Source organism: Dermacentor variabilis, unplaced genomic scaffold (assembly GCF_050947875.1).
Source record: "Dermacentor variabilis isolate Ectoservices unplaced genomic scaffold, ASM5094787v1 scaffold_12, whole genome shotgun sequence".
In the NCBI taxonomy this organism is placed as follows: Eukaryota; Metazoa; Arthropoda; class Arachnida; order Ixodida; family Ixodidae; genus Dermacentor; species Dermacentor variabilis.
This window is the reverse complement of record NW_027460280.1, coordinates 62,082,158-62,093,368: the sequence shown is the minus strand read 5'-3', so window position 1 is coordinate 62,093,368 and position 11,211 is coordinate 62,082,158. Positions and strand designations below refer to the sequence as shown.

At 44.3% G+C, this 11,211-nt stretch overlaps 1 protein-coding gene across 1 annotated transcript in view; it reads right to left on the bottom strand.

The window, feature by feature from the left end:
- Window positions 1-11,211, bottom strand: part of LOC142566063 (uncharacterized) — a 38,613-nt gene that overhangs the window by 17,407 nt on the left and 9,995 nt on the right. The gene's annotated exons all lie outside the window — the stretch shown is intronic.

Below are 11,211 nucleotides of genomic sequence, written 5' to 3'. Positions count from 1 at the left end.
AGGAGTCAGTGCGCAACATGCACATCTCGGACTTGGCGGGTCAGTTGTCATGCGTCTTGTCGAGGAAATGCCTAAAGAAAAGAACCTGAAGTGCTTCATGGACAACTATTTCACCTCAGTGCCACTCATCCTGCAGCTGAAGGAAATGGACATTCTTGCCAGTGGTACGATACGAGCCAACCGCCTGCTCAAGTGTTGCTTAAAAAGTGACAAAGAACTGAAGAAAGAAGGTCGGGGAAGCATGGATGAGAAGGTTTCCACGAAAGGAGACATTGCTATTGTGAGATGGCAAGATAACGGAATCGTAAATATGGCATCCACACAAATTGGAATTGGTAATGTTGGAAAAGTGAAACGATGGAGCGAGGCAACAAAGCAGCATATTGAAATTGACTGCCCAGAAGTGATCTTAAAGTACAACTTGTACATTGGAGGGGTCGATAAACTCGACTTTTTAATGTCGCTGTACCCCCTTACGGCAAGAACCAGAAAGTGGCCAGTGAGGGTCATGTCTCACTTTGTGTCTTTTGCGTTGTGCAACAGCTGGATAGAATACCTGAGAGACGCAAGTGCCGAGAACCTTGCACAGAAAAGTACTTTGGACATGATGGCCTTCCAAACAGACATTGCTAACAGCCTAATCGCATGCAGCAGAGCTCCTCCAAAAAAGCGTGGTCGGCCAAGCAGTGAATACCCTGAGCCTGTTGCGAAGAAGGCAATACCGCATTTGCTACCGACCGTAACCATCAGGTATGATGGCTACAATCACTGGCCGGAGTATGTCAGCACACCGAACTCGCAACGCTGTCGCCGTGAGGGATGCAAAGCGAAGTGCCGGGTTCGCTGTCGAAAATGCCACGCGTTTTTGTGCGTGTCAGCACACAACAATTGTTTTTACCTTTTTCACGCCAAGTAGGCTTTGCTTTATATTTACCAATCAAATCATAATCCATTAATCACATTCTGTTCCAAATATCTTGCTAAGAACACTACTGCACGTTCTGTTATTGCTGTGCTTTATTTTTTCTGTATTGAGGCGCCCTGTCCCCGAACGGGGACAGCGCAAAATACAATCAAAGAATAAAATTTTTGTTGTAGTTTCTTAAAGACTCGTCATTTGAAGCGTAAAGAGCACAAAATGATGCTCATATATTTTCTTTAATGCAAAGATTTTATTTGCGCCTGAAGGGTATATGATGTGTTCCAGCATTTTACAAGTAATACATGTTAATGAAATTGGTCGATAGTTTGATGGATCAGAGCGGTCACCAGCCTTGAAAACCGGGACAACCTTGCTTAATGTCTAGTCATTTGAAATTGCTGAACTTGAAAGTGATTGACTAAAAATTATTTGTAATATCTGGCATGAAATATCTCTTGTACCTTTTAGTATCTTGGTAGTTATGTCATCCGGCCCGGGAGCACTTGATGGCTTCAAGTTATCAATGAGTTTAGCTATGCCTTCGACTGAAATGGAAATTGGAGGAATCTGGCTGAAATTATGACTGGGATAGCTGGGTACGTTTAGCACTGGTTCCCGAGTAAAAACTGAAGAAAAGTAAGTGTTCATGACATCTGCGGCGACGTGCGAGCCATCTTGGTCGTGCAAGATTATATTTTGAGGCGAGTTTCGGTTTGGCAACAGGATATTCCAGAACTTTTTTAGGGTTATTCCGAATGATGTTTTGCAAGTCTTTATGGAAAAATTTCTTTTTGGAATGCCTCAAAAGATTTGTATAACCCCGGAGGCATTCAAAGTACTTGTCCCATTTTGAAGCAGAGGCAGAATTTTTGGCAGCTCGGAAAAGTCATTTTTTTTTCCCTTAACAACCGTCGAAGGCCGTTAGAAAACCAGTGCTTATCAGCATCTCCGCGAATACAGATCAGCGCGACATATGTTTCCATGAACGAAAGTATTTTTTGCTTGTAAAGTAACCAGTTACTATTAACGGTTCGGTTGTGAGCAGTTTTACTAAAGTGATAAAGAAATGCCTCCAGTTCAAGGTTAATTTGCACATAGTCGGCTTTGTTATAGTCGCGAATATATTTTAAAAATGGCTTGCGGGTGGGAATGGGAATAGCCAAATTAAAAAATAGTAGTTTGTGATCACTAAGGCCACTACTAGTACACGAGAGAGACTGACATAACTCAGGCTTTGAGACAAATACTAGATCAAGGATGTTGGTACCACGGGTTGGGATTCTAACAGACTGGAACCGATTAAAGGTGAGAATTAAGTCAATAAATTTCTTCGACTGACGAGAAGATGCTGACAACAGTTCCCAGTCTATATCCGGATAATTAAAGTCTCCGCATAGGACCAAGTTCGCTTGCGGAAAGCGGGTTTGGAGGTGGTAAAGGACAGAATACAGCTCATCAACAAAAGAGCAATCTAAATCTGGCGGACGGTAGCAGGCGATAAGCAAGGTGTTACCAAATTTAAGGGACAGGTTAATACATAGTAGTTCAAGGCTGCATTGGACGGGCACCAAGTGTGAGACCAAGTGCGCCGGACGCACTGGCGCCCCGCGGAGCGCGGCCACGGTGAGCCGTGTTCACCCTAAGAGTGGACGAGACTGTACATGTCTCGTCCACAAAGACTCGTGCAACACTTCGCATTATGCCGATGTCAACTCCAGTTAGTCTGTCCGATTTCCTTAGTTACTTCGGATCGTACGTTTTCTCGGCTCATCATCATCATCATCATCATCATAAGCCTATTTTACGTCCACTGCGCCACTGGGGTGCAGCGGTGGCGTAGAGGTAGAACACCCGCCTCGCGTGCAAGAGGTCCGTGGTTCGAATACCGGTGCCGGCAATTTTCCACCGGATTAAAAAAAAAAAATCCACGTGTTGATAAAATTGCACAAACAGGCCTAGAGTGTGGCCTGATCCCGGTGGCCAGAACCGGTAACGCACTCCCTCACCAGAGCAGGATTGGCCACCCTGGTGCAGTACTTGGCCACAACCTCCCATGAACACAACAACCAAACCCCGGCCCTCAGTCCCCAGCAGCTGCAAAGCAACTGACCACGGCGGCGGTCAGACCTGCGACGCAGCAGACGGTGCTAAGAATCACTGGCTCCGGACAGGCCGCCACAGGAATATGACCCTGGCAACGTTTAACGCTAGAATGTTATCTAGTGAGGCGAGTCTAGCAGTGCTATTGGAGGAATTAGAGGGCAGTAAATGGGATATAATAGGGCTCAGTGAAGTTAGGAGGCCAAAAGAAGCATGTACAGTGCTAAATAGCGGGCACGTCCTGTGCTACCGGGGCTTAGGGGAGAGAAGAGAACTAGGAGTCGGATTCCTGGTTAATAAGAATATAGCTGGTAACATACAGGAATTCTATAGCATTAACGAGAGGGTGGCAGGCCTTGTTGTGAAACTTAATAAGAGGTACAAAATGAAGATTGTACAGGTCTACGCCCCTACATCCAATCATGATGACCAGGAAGTCGAAAGCTTCTATGAAGACGTGGAATCGGCGATGGTTAGAGTGAAAACTAAATACACTATACTTATGGGCGACTTTAATGCCAAGGTAGGCAAGAAGCAGGCTGGAGACAAGGCAGTGGGGGAATATGGCATAGGCACTAGGAATAGCAGAGGAGAGTTATTAGTAGAGTTTGCGGAACAGAATAATATGAGGATAATGAATACCTTCTTCCGCAAGCGGGATAGCCGAAAGTGGACGTGGAGGAGCCCGAACGGCGAGACTAGAAATGAAATAGACTTCATACTCTGCGCTAACCCTGGCATCATACAAGATGTGGACGTGCTCGGCAAGGTGCGCTGCAGTGACCACAGGATGGTAAAAACTAGAATTAGCCTAGACCTGAGGAGGGAACGGAAGAAACTGGTACATAAGAAGCCGATCAATGAGTTAGCGGTAAGAGGGAAAATAGAGGAATTCCAGATCAAGCTACAGAACAGGTATTCAGCTTTAACTCAGGAAGAGGACCTTAGTGTTGAAGCAATGAATGACAATCTTGTGGGCATCATTAAGGAGTGTGCAATGGAAGTCGGTGGTAACTCCATTAGGCAGGATACCAGCAAACTATCGCAGGAGACGAAAGATCCGATCAAGAAACGCCAATGTATGAAAGCATCTAACCCTACAGCTAGAATAGAACTGGCAGAACTTTCGAAGTTAATCAACAAGCGTAAGACAGCTGACATAAGGAAGTATAATATGGATAGAATTGAACATGCTCTCAGGAACGGAGGAAGCCTAAAAACAGTGAAGAAGAAACTAGGAATTGGCAAGAATCAGATGTATGCGTTAAGAGACAAAGCCGGCAATATCATTACTAATATGGATGAGATAGTTCAAGTGGCTGAGGAGTTCTATAGAGATTTATACAGTACCAGTGGCACCCACGACGATAATGGAAGAGAAAATAGTCTAGAGGAATTCGAAATCCCGAAGGTAACGCCGGAAGAAGTAAAGAAAGCCTTAGGAGATATGCAAAGGGGGAAGGCAGCTGGGGAGGATCAGGTAACAGCAGATTTGTTGAAGGATGGTGGACAGATTGTTCTAGAGAAACTGGCCACCCTGTATACGCAATGCCTCATGACCTCGAGCATACCGGAATCTTGGAAGAACGCTAACATAATCCTAATCCATAAGAAAGGGGACGCCAAAGACTTGAAAAATTATAGACCGATCAGCTTACTGTCCGTTGCCTACAAAGTATTTACTAAGGTAATTGCAAATAGAATCAGGAACACCTTAGACTTCTGTCAACCAAAGGACCAGGCAGGATTCCGTAAAGGCTACTCAACAATAGACCATATTCACACTATCAATCAAGTGATAGAGAAATGTGCAGAATATAACCAACCCTTATATATAGCTTTCATTGATTACGAGAATGCGTTTGATTCAGTCGAAACCTCAGCAGTCATGGAGGCATTACGGAATCAGGGTGTAGATGAGCCATATGTAAAAATACTGGAAGATATCTATAGCGGCTCCACAGCCACCGTAGTCCTCCATAAAGCAAGCAACGAAATCCCAATAAAGAAAGGCGTCAGGCAGGGAGATACGATATCTCCAATGCTTTTCACAGCGTGTTTACAGGAGGTATTCAGAGACCTGGATTGGGAAGAATTAGGGATAAAAGTTAATGGAGAATACCTTAGCAACTTGCGATTCGCTGATGATATTGCCTTGCTTAGTAACTCAGGGGACCAATTGCAATGCATGCTCACTGACCTGGAGAGGCAAAGCAGAAGAGTGGGTCTAAAAATTAATCTGCAGAAAACTAAAGTAATGCTTAACAGTCTCGGTAGAGAACAGCAATTTACAATAGGCAGCGAGGCACTGGAAGTCGTAAGGGAATACATCTACTTAGGGCAGGTTGTGACGGCGGATCCGGATCATGAGACGGAAATAATCAGAAGAATAAGAATGGGCTGGGGTGCGTTTGGCAGGCATTCCCAAATCATGAACAGCAGGTTGCCAGTATCCCTCAAGAGAAAAGTATATATTAGCTGTGTCTTACCAGTACTCACCTACGGGGCAGAAACCTGGAGGCTTACGAAAAGGGTTCTACTCAAATTGAGGACGACAGAACGAGCTATGGAAAGAAGAATGATAGGTGTAACGTTAAGGGATAAGAAAAGAGCAGATTGGGTGAGGGAACAAACGCGAGTTAATGACATCTTAGTTGAAATCAAGAAAAAGAAATGGGCATGGGCAGGACATGTAATGAGGAGGGAAGATAACCGATGGTCATTAAGGGTTACGGACTGGATCCCAAGGGAAGGGAAGCGTAGCAGGGGGCGGCAGAAAGTTAGGTGGGCGGATGAGATTAAGAAGTTTGCAGGGATGGCATGGCCACAATTAGTACATGACCGGGGTTTTTGGAGAAGCATGGGAGAGGCCTTTGCCCTGCAGTGGGCGCAACCAGGCTGATGATGATGACGTCCACTGCAGGACGAAGGCCTCTCCCTGCGATCTCCAATTAATCCTGTCCTGCGCCAACTGATTCTAACTAGTGCCCGCTAATTTCTTAATTTTATCATCCCACCTAGTCTCCTGCCGTCCTCGACTCGCTTCCTTTCTCTTGGCACCCATTCTGTAACCCTTATGGTCCACCGCTTATCTAACCTACGCATTACATGACCTGCCCAGCTACATTTCTTTCTCTTAATCTCAATTAGAATATCGGCTATCCCTGTTTGCTCTCTGATCCACAGTGCTCTCTTTCCGTCTCTCAACATTATGCATAACATTCTTCGTTCCATCGCTCTTTGCGCGGACCTTAACTTGTTCTCGAGTTCCTTTGTCAGTCTCCAAGTTTCTGCCCCATATGTTAGCACCGGTAAAATTCACTGATTGTGCACCTTTCTTTACAATGATAATGGTAAGCTTCCAGTCAGGATCTGACAATGTCTGCCATATGTGCTCCAACCCATTTTTATTCTTCGGTAAATTTTCTTCTCATGATCAGGGTCCCCCGTGAGTAATTGATCTAGGTAAATGTACTCCTTCACAGACTCTAGAGGCTGAGTGACGATCCTGAACTCTTGTTCCCTTGCCTGGCTATTGATCATTATCTTTGTCTTCTGCATGTTAATCTTCAACCCCACTCTTCCACTCTCTCTGTTAAGAAGAAGCTTTAGCTCGGTTGGACCCGCTGTGGTTGCTCAGTGGATATGGTGTTGGGCTGCTGAGCACGAGGTTGCGGGATCAAATTCCGGCCTTGGCGGCCGCATCTCGATGGGGGCGAAATGCGAAAACACAATGTGCACTTAGATTTAGGTGCACGTTAAAGAATCCCAGGTGGTCGAAATTTCTGGAGTCCACTACGGCGTGCCTCATAATCAGAAAGTGGTTTTGGCATGTAAAGCTGCATAACTTAAATTTTAGCTCGGTTGCTCCTATCTAAATACATGTCAAAGGAGAATTCGTTTTTCTCGGCAACCACTGCGCCAAATTTGACTAGGTTTGTAGCCCACAAAAGAAAAACTTAAAATCTAGTGGCTGTTGGTTTCGAATACTAGATTTAGGTCGACAATATTTGGTAAAGAAATTGCAAAAATTGAAAATTTTCAGTAAACGAAACTATGAAGTTCACAACTCTACAACTCATCAATGAAAAATGAATCGCAATTCTGTGAACTGCATCTAATGGTACATCTAAAGCGGACAAAATTGATATGTTACACATAAATCTTAAAGAATTTAGTAATATGGAAATATAGCTTTTGCAGAACCCTTCTACACAACGTAACAAATTCACTTAAGATATAAATTGACATATCCAATTTGTCCGCTTTGAATAGTCTAATGGATGCTGTTTATAGACCCGTGATATCTGCTCTTGAATTGGAGCTTCTCCCTTCTATCTCTTTCGAATTTTTAAAGTTTTAGAAATTCTTTTAACAAAATTCAGGCCCTAAATCGAAATTTCATTTCCAACAGTCACTAGAATTTAGCTTTCACTCTCAAATGCAACAAATTTCATTAGAATCTGTGCAGGGGCTATCACAGAAAAGCGTTTTTGCGTTTTACATGTATTTGAATAGGCCGCGTCGGAGTTGGGCCCGAGCTAAAGCTTCCTCTTAAGGTCGTCAATCATTTCTTGTAACTCGTCCCCAGCGTTGCTGAACAGGACAATGTCATCCGCAAACCGAAGGTTGCCGAGATATTTGCTATCGATCCTCCCTCCTAAGCCTTCCCAGTTTGACTTGAATGCACGCAGTGAATAGCACTAAGAGATTGCGTCTCCTTGTGTGACTCCTTTTTCTATAGGTATCTTCCTACTTTTCTTGTGGAGAATGAAGGTAGCTGTGGAATCTCTGTAGATATTTTCCAAGGTATTTACATAAGCCTCCTGTACTCCTTGATTACACAATGCCTCTATGACTGCTGGGATCTCTACTTAATCAAATGCCTTTTCAGAATCTATGAAAGCTATAGACAGTTTCATCGGGCGAGGAGGATAGGGCACGCGAAGAGCCTTTCCTCCTCTCTGGCTTGGGCGATCCGGCGCGGCACTGCTTGAAAGTATTGCTGTCGCGTGTTGCGGAACGATTTTGAGATGTTTTAGATCTTACTTCGTGAAATTTACGCCATGTTCGTTCATATAAGGTCATCAGGGAAGCCTTTCGGTGCATCGGTAACTACTGTAGGCAGAAATATGTCTTGGGGGGCGCAAAAATGTGACGCGCATAATCAGCCGCCGTGTACGCGCATTATCAGTCGCGATGCGTGTATGTGTTGTTTACTATTTTGCTTATATCGATTTTAATTCAACAAAGAAAACCGGCGTCTCTGTATTACCAGCATTAAATGGTAAATCAGCTCACTGTCTGATCGATTGGCGTAGGGAGTAAAACACAAAACATAAGAGCGCATGCTCGTGCACGGCCAACCTAAGGTAACCACGAAACATCTGAGCAGCAGGCGCTATCAAATATTTGTGATACACTGGCATCGTTTTCACGCATTTCAAGTCTAGTATGCTTGAAATTACCATATGTCTACGCTAGCCTTGCTGCATGAGGCCCATGGCGCTGCTCAACACAGCAATCACTGCGGTTGGTGAGCCAGCACGATACATATATAAGCTGTGTGCTTCGGCATTGCCTTTTTGGCCTGTATACAGCCATAATATATGAGAGGGTTCGCATAAAAAGAATGCAATGGCTATTTTTGAGCGCAAAATTTCCGTAATACTTGTGAGTGCGTCGTAGAGAACTGAACGAACACAACTGAAAAAAAAAAATCTGTTATCATCCTCTTTCTTTAAATAGCAACAGAAAACGGGCTAACGCAGCACTACGTTTATAAATATGTAACCGCTGATGCTGTACGCTTGGACCATGCGCTATATAAAACAAAGATATCTGTAATCCAGCACCCACTAGTGCTTAGGACGCTCGCGCAGTTCGTAAACAGTCGCTTTGCTGGACAAGCTTAATTCAGACTGTAAGGTATGCTGATGTTGCTGGCCAAAACTATTTTATTCATGGGTGGAAACCTCATCCATCCAACCAAGTAGTCACGCAATGTAACCTGCAGCGAACAGTTTGAACGCTTGTCAAAGTATAACAGCACAGCTCCTATCGTAGCAGAACGGTACCGACACTGTTACGATCGTCGCGTATGTTTCATGGCTCCTATGTATATAAACCGCAACTTAGAAATAGAGGATAATACTGCAATAAGGTCACATTAGTGATTGGAACTTTCGGAAATACACAATTGGTCTCCGAGGCTGATTGTTGGCTCAAATATTCGCGCACACACTGCGCTGCGTGTTCAGTCCACCTACACGCCACCAGAAATTCCGGCCATGACGCCTTAAACCACTTCAGCACGTCTCAAAGAACCGTTTACCACGTAGAAGACGTACGTCATGCTAAACAGACCGCACGACCACGAAAACAAACACCAGAACCTACCGCAGAGCATATACCTGCCATGCAAAAGACTGCTTTCACCCAAGTCAGTATGGCGCTGCTCATAGATGGCGCCACTGCATTAACAATAAGCCGGCGCCTACGAAAAAACGGTCTATATAGAGAGGCTGAATGTACTCTGTGGATTTCTCGATTACCTTATTGATGACACGGCTATCATCCATTGTAGAGTATCCCTTCCTAGTACGCTTTCTCTCGCATTTTTTTTCCAAAATGTATGAACGAGGTTCTACTGTATTTGTTAACATGGTTCACGGTACATCTGCCCTTTGCCTGTTTATCCGTTAGCATTGGCAACTTTAAGGCAGACGTGTCCTACCTTATTACCTTATTTCTTGCAGAAAACAGATCTACGGTGTACCTGGAACCAACATTCTGTAAGCGAAGTGCCGTTTTGTGTATGTACACAATCACTCACTGCACATCTTTTTTTTTTTTGCTTCGCTCAGTTTGAATACACTCAAGTTTCTTATGGGTGTACGTAATCCTGGAAAGCATACCTTCACATACAGGCAATGACAGTGCTCAGAAATCTAGCATCCATCAATTAAGCGTAACATTTGTCCTGCACATGTCTGGATTTTTGGACTTCAGTTCCTATATATGTGTGTGAACTTCCTGAACAAAATATCAGTTGTAAGTAAGCCCCGTGTTGTAGTGTTTTCCTTCCCTTTGTCTGTGTTGCTTTTGTGCTGTTATAAATTGTACGATTATCCTAACCTAACCAACTCACCCACCTTGCTATCTTACACACGAATGTGTTAAAAAACTGTGATCTGTGTATAGTGCCTTACAAGTTCTGCTGCTAATGTCAGTAGACAATGCCAAGAACATAATCCAATGACACTGAACAGAAGAAAGCTGTGTACAGTGCAGTAAGAGGTTCCTCACTAGAAGAGAAAACGAAGGCCTGTAATGTGCACCTGAATTTAGCATCTGCACATGATTGGTGTTAGGATAAATACAACGATGCCAAGAATGTGCGTGAGATTTCCGCGTCAACAAAAAAACCAAATGAAGAGCCAATCAGGCAAGACCATGCTGAGGTTCCAAGGAAGAAGAGATGACAGAATCAGTGGAAGATGGCTTTAGTTGCAAAGGTGACTTGTAGGGTCAGAGGGACCCTACTGTGCAAGACAGCTGCATGGAAGCTTCCTCGATGACCCAGTGTCTCTTGACAATGGCACCCCATGACGGCAGCTTGAGAGCATGGAAGTAGAGGTGCGAAGGAGTGTGCTAGAAGGGTGCATCGGGACCTTGGTGCGTAAGGCCTTCACTCAGCTGCCTCAAGACTACCGCAATGGCCTGGCGACTCCCAGCAGCAAGCATTATCAATGGCAGCGCAATGGCCAGCTATTCCCCAAGCATCTACAGCCTGCTGGTGATGCGATGCAGCAACTTGAGTTCTATTAGTTCGTCGACCAAGTCACTGAACCAGTTTCGAACCATACAGATCGCTGCCATCATTGACTAGGATTCGGTGACTATTTTACAACTCTTTTCGTGTAGTTAGAGTGGCATGAAAATTTATACGTGGAGAACTGGATTGGATTGAATAACTTTATGGCAACCCACCATGCTATCTGCATCCTTTTCTTGGTTTTGTGAATGTTTGAGTAAGTTTCCCGTGAGTGCAAGTGGTCATATTTTTCTATGTCAATAGTTTCACTGTGGAACCGAGACAACACTTGGTTACAAAAAGTCACTCCCGAACCTTAACTCACCACAAGACCAAAAGTCCATTTCTAAGAAGTTTGCGTTGAAATCCCAGT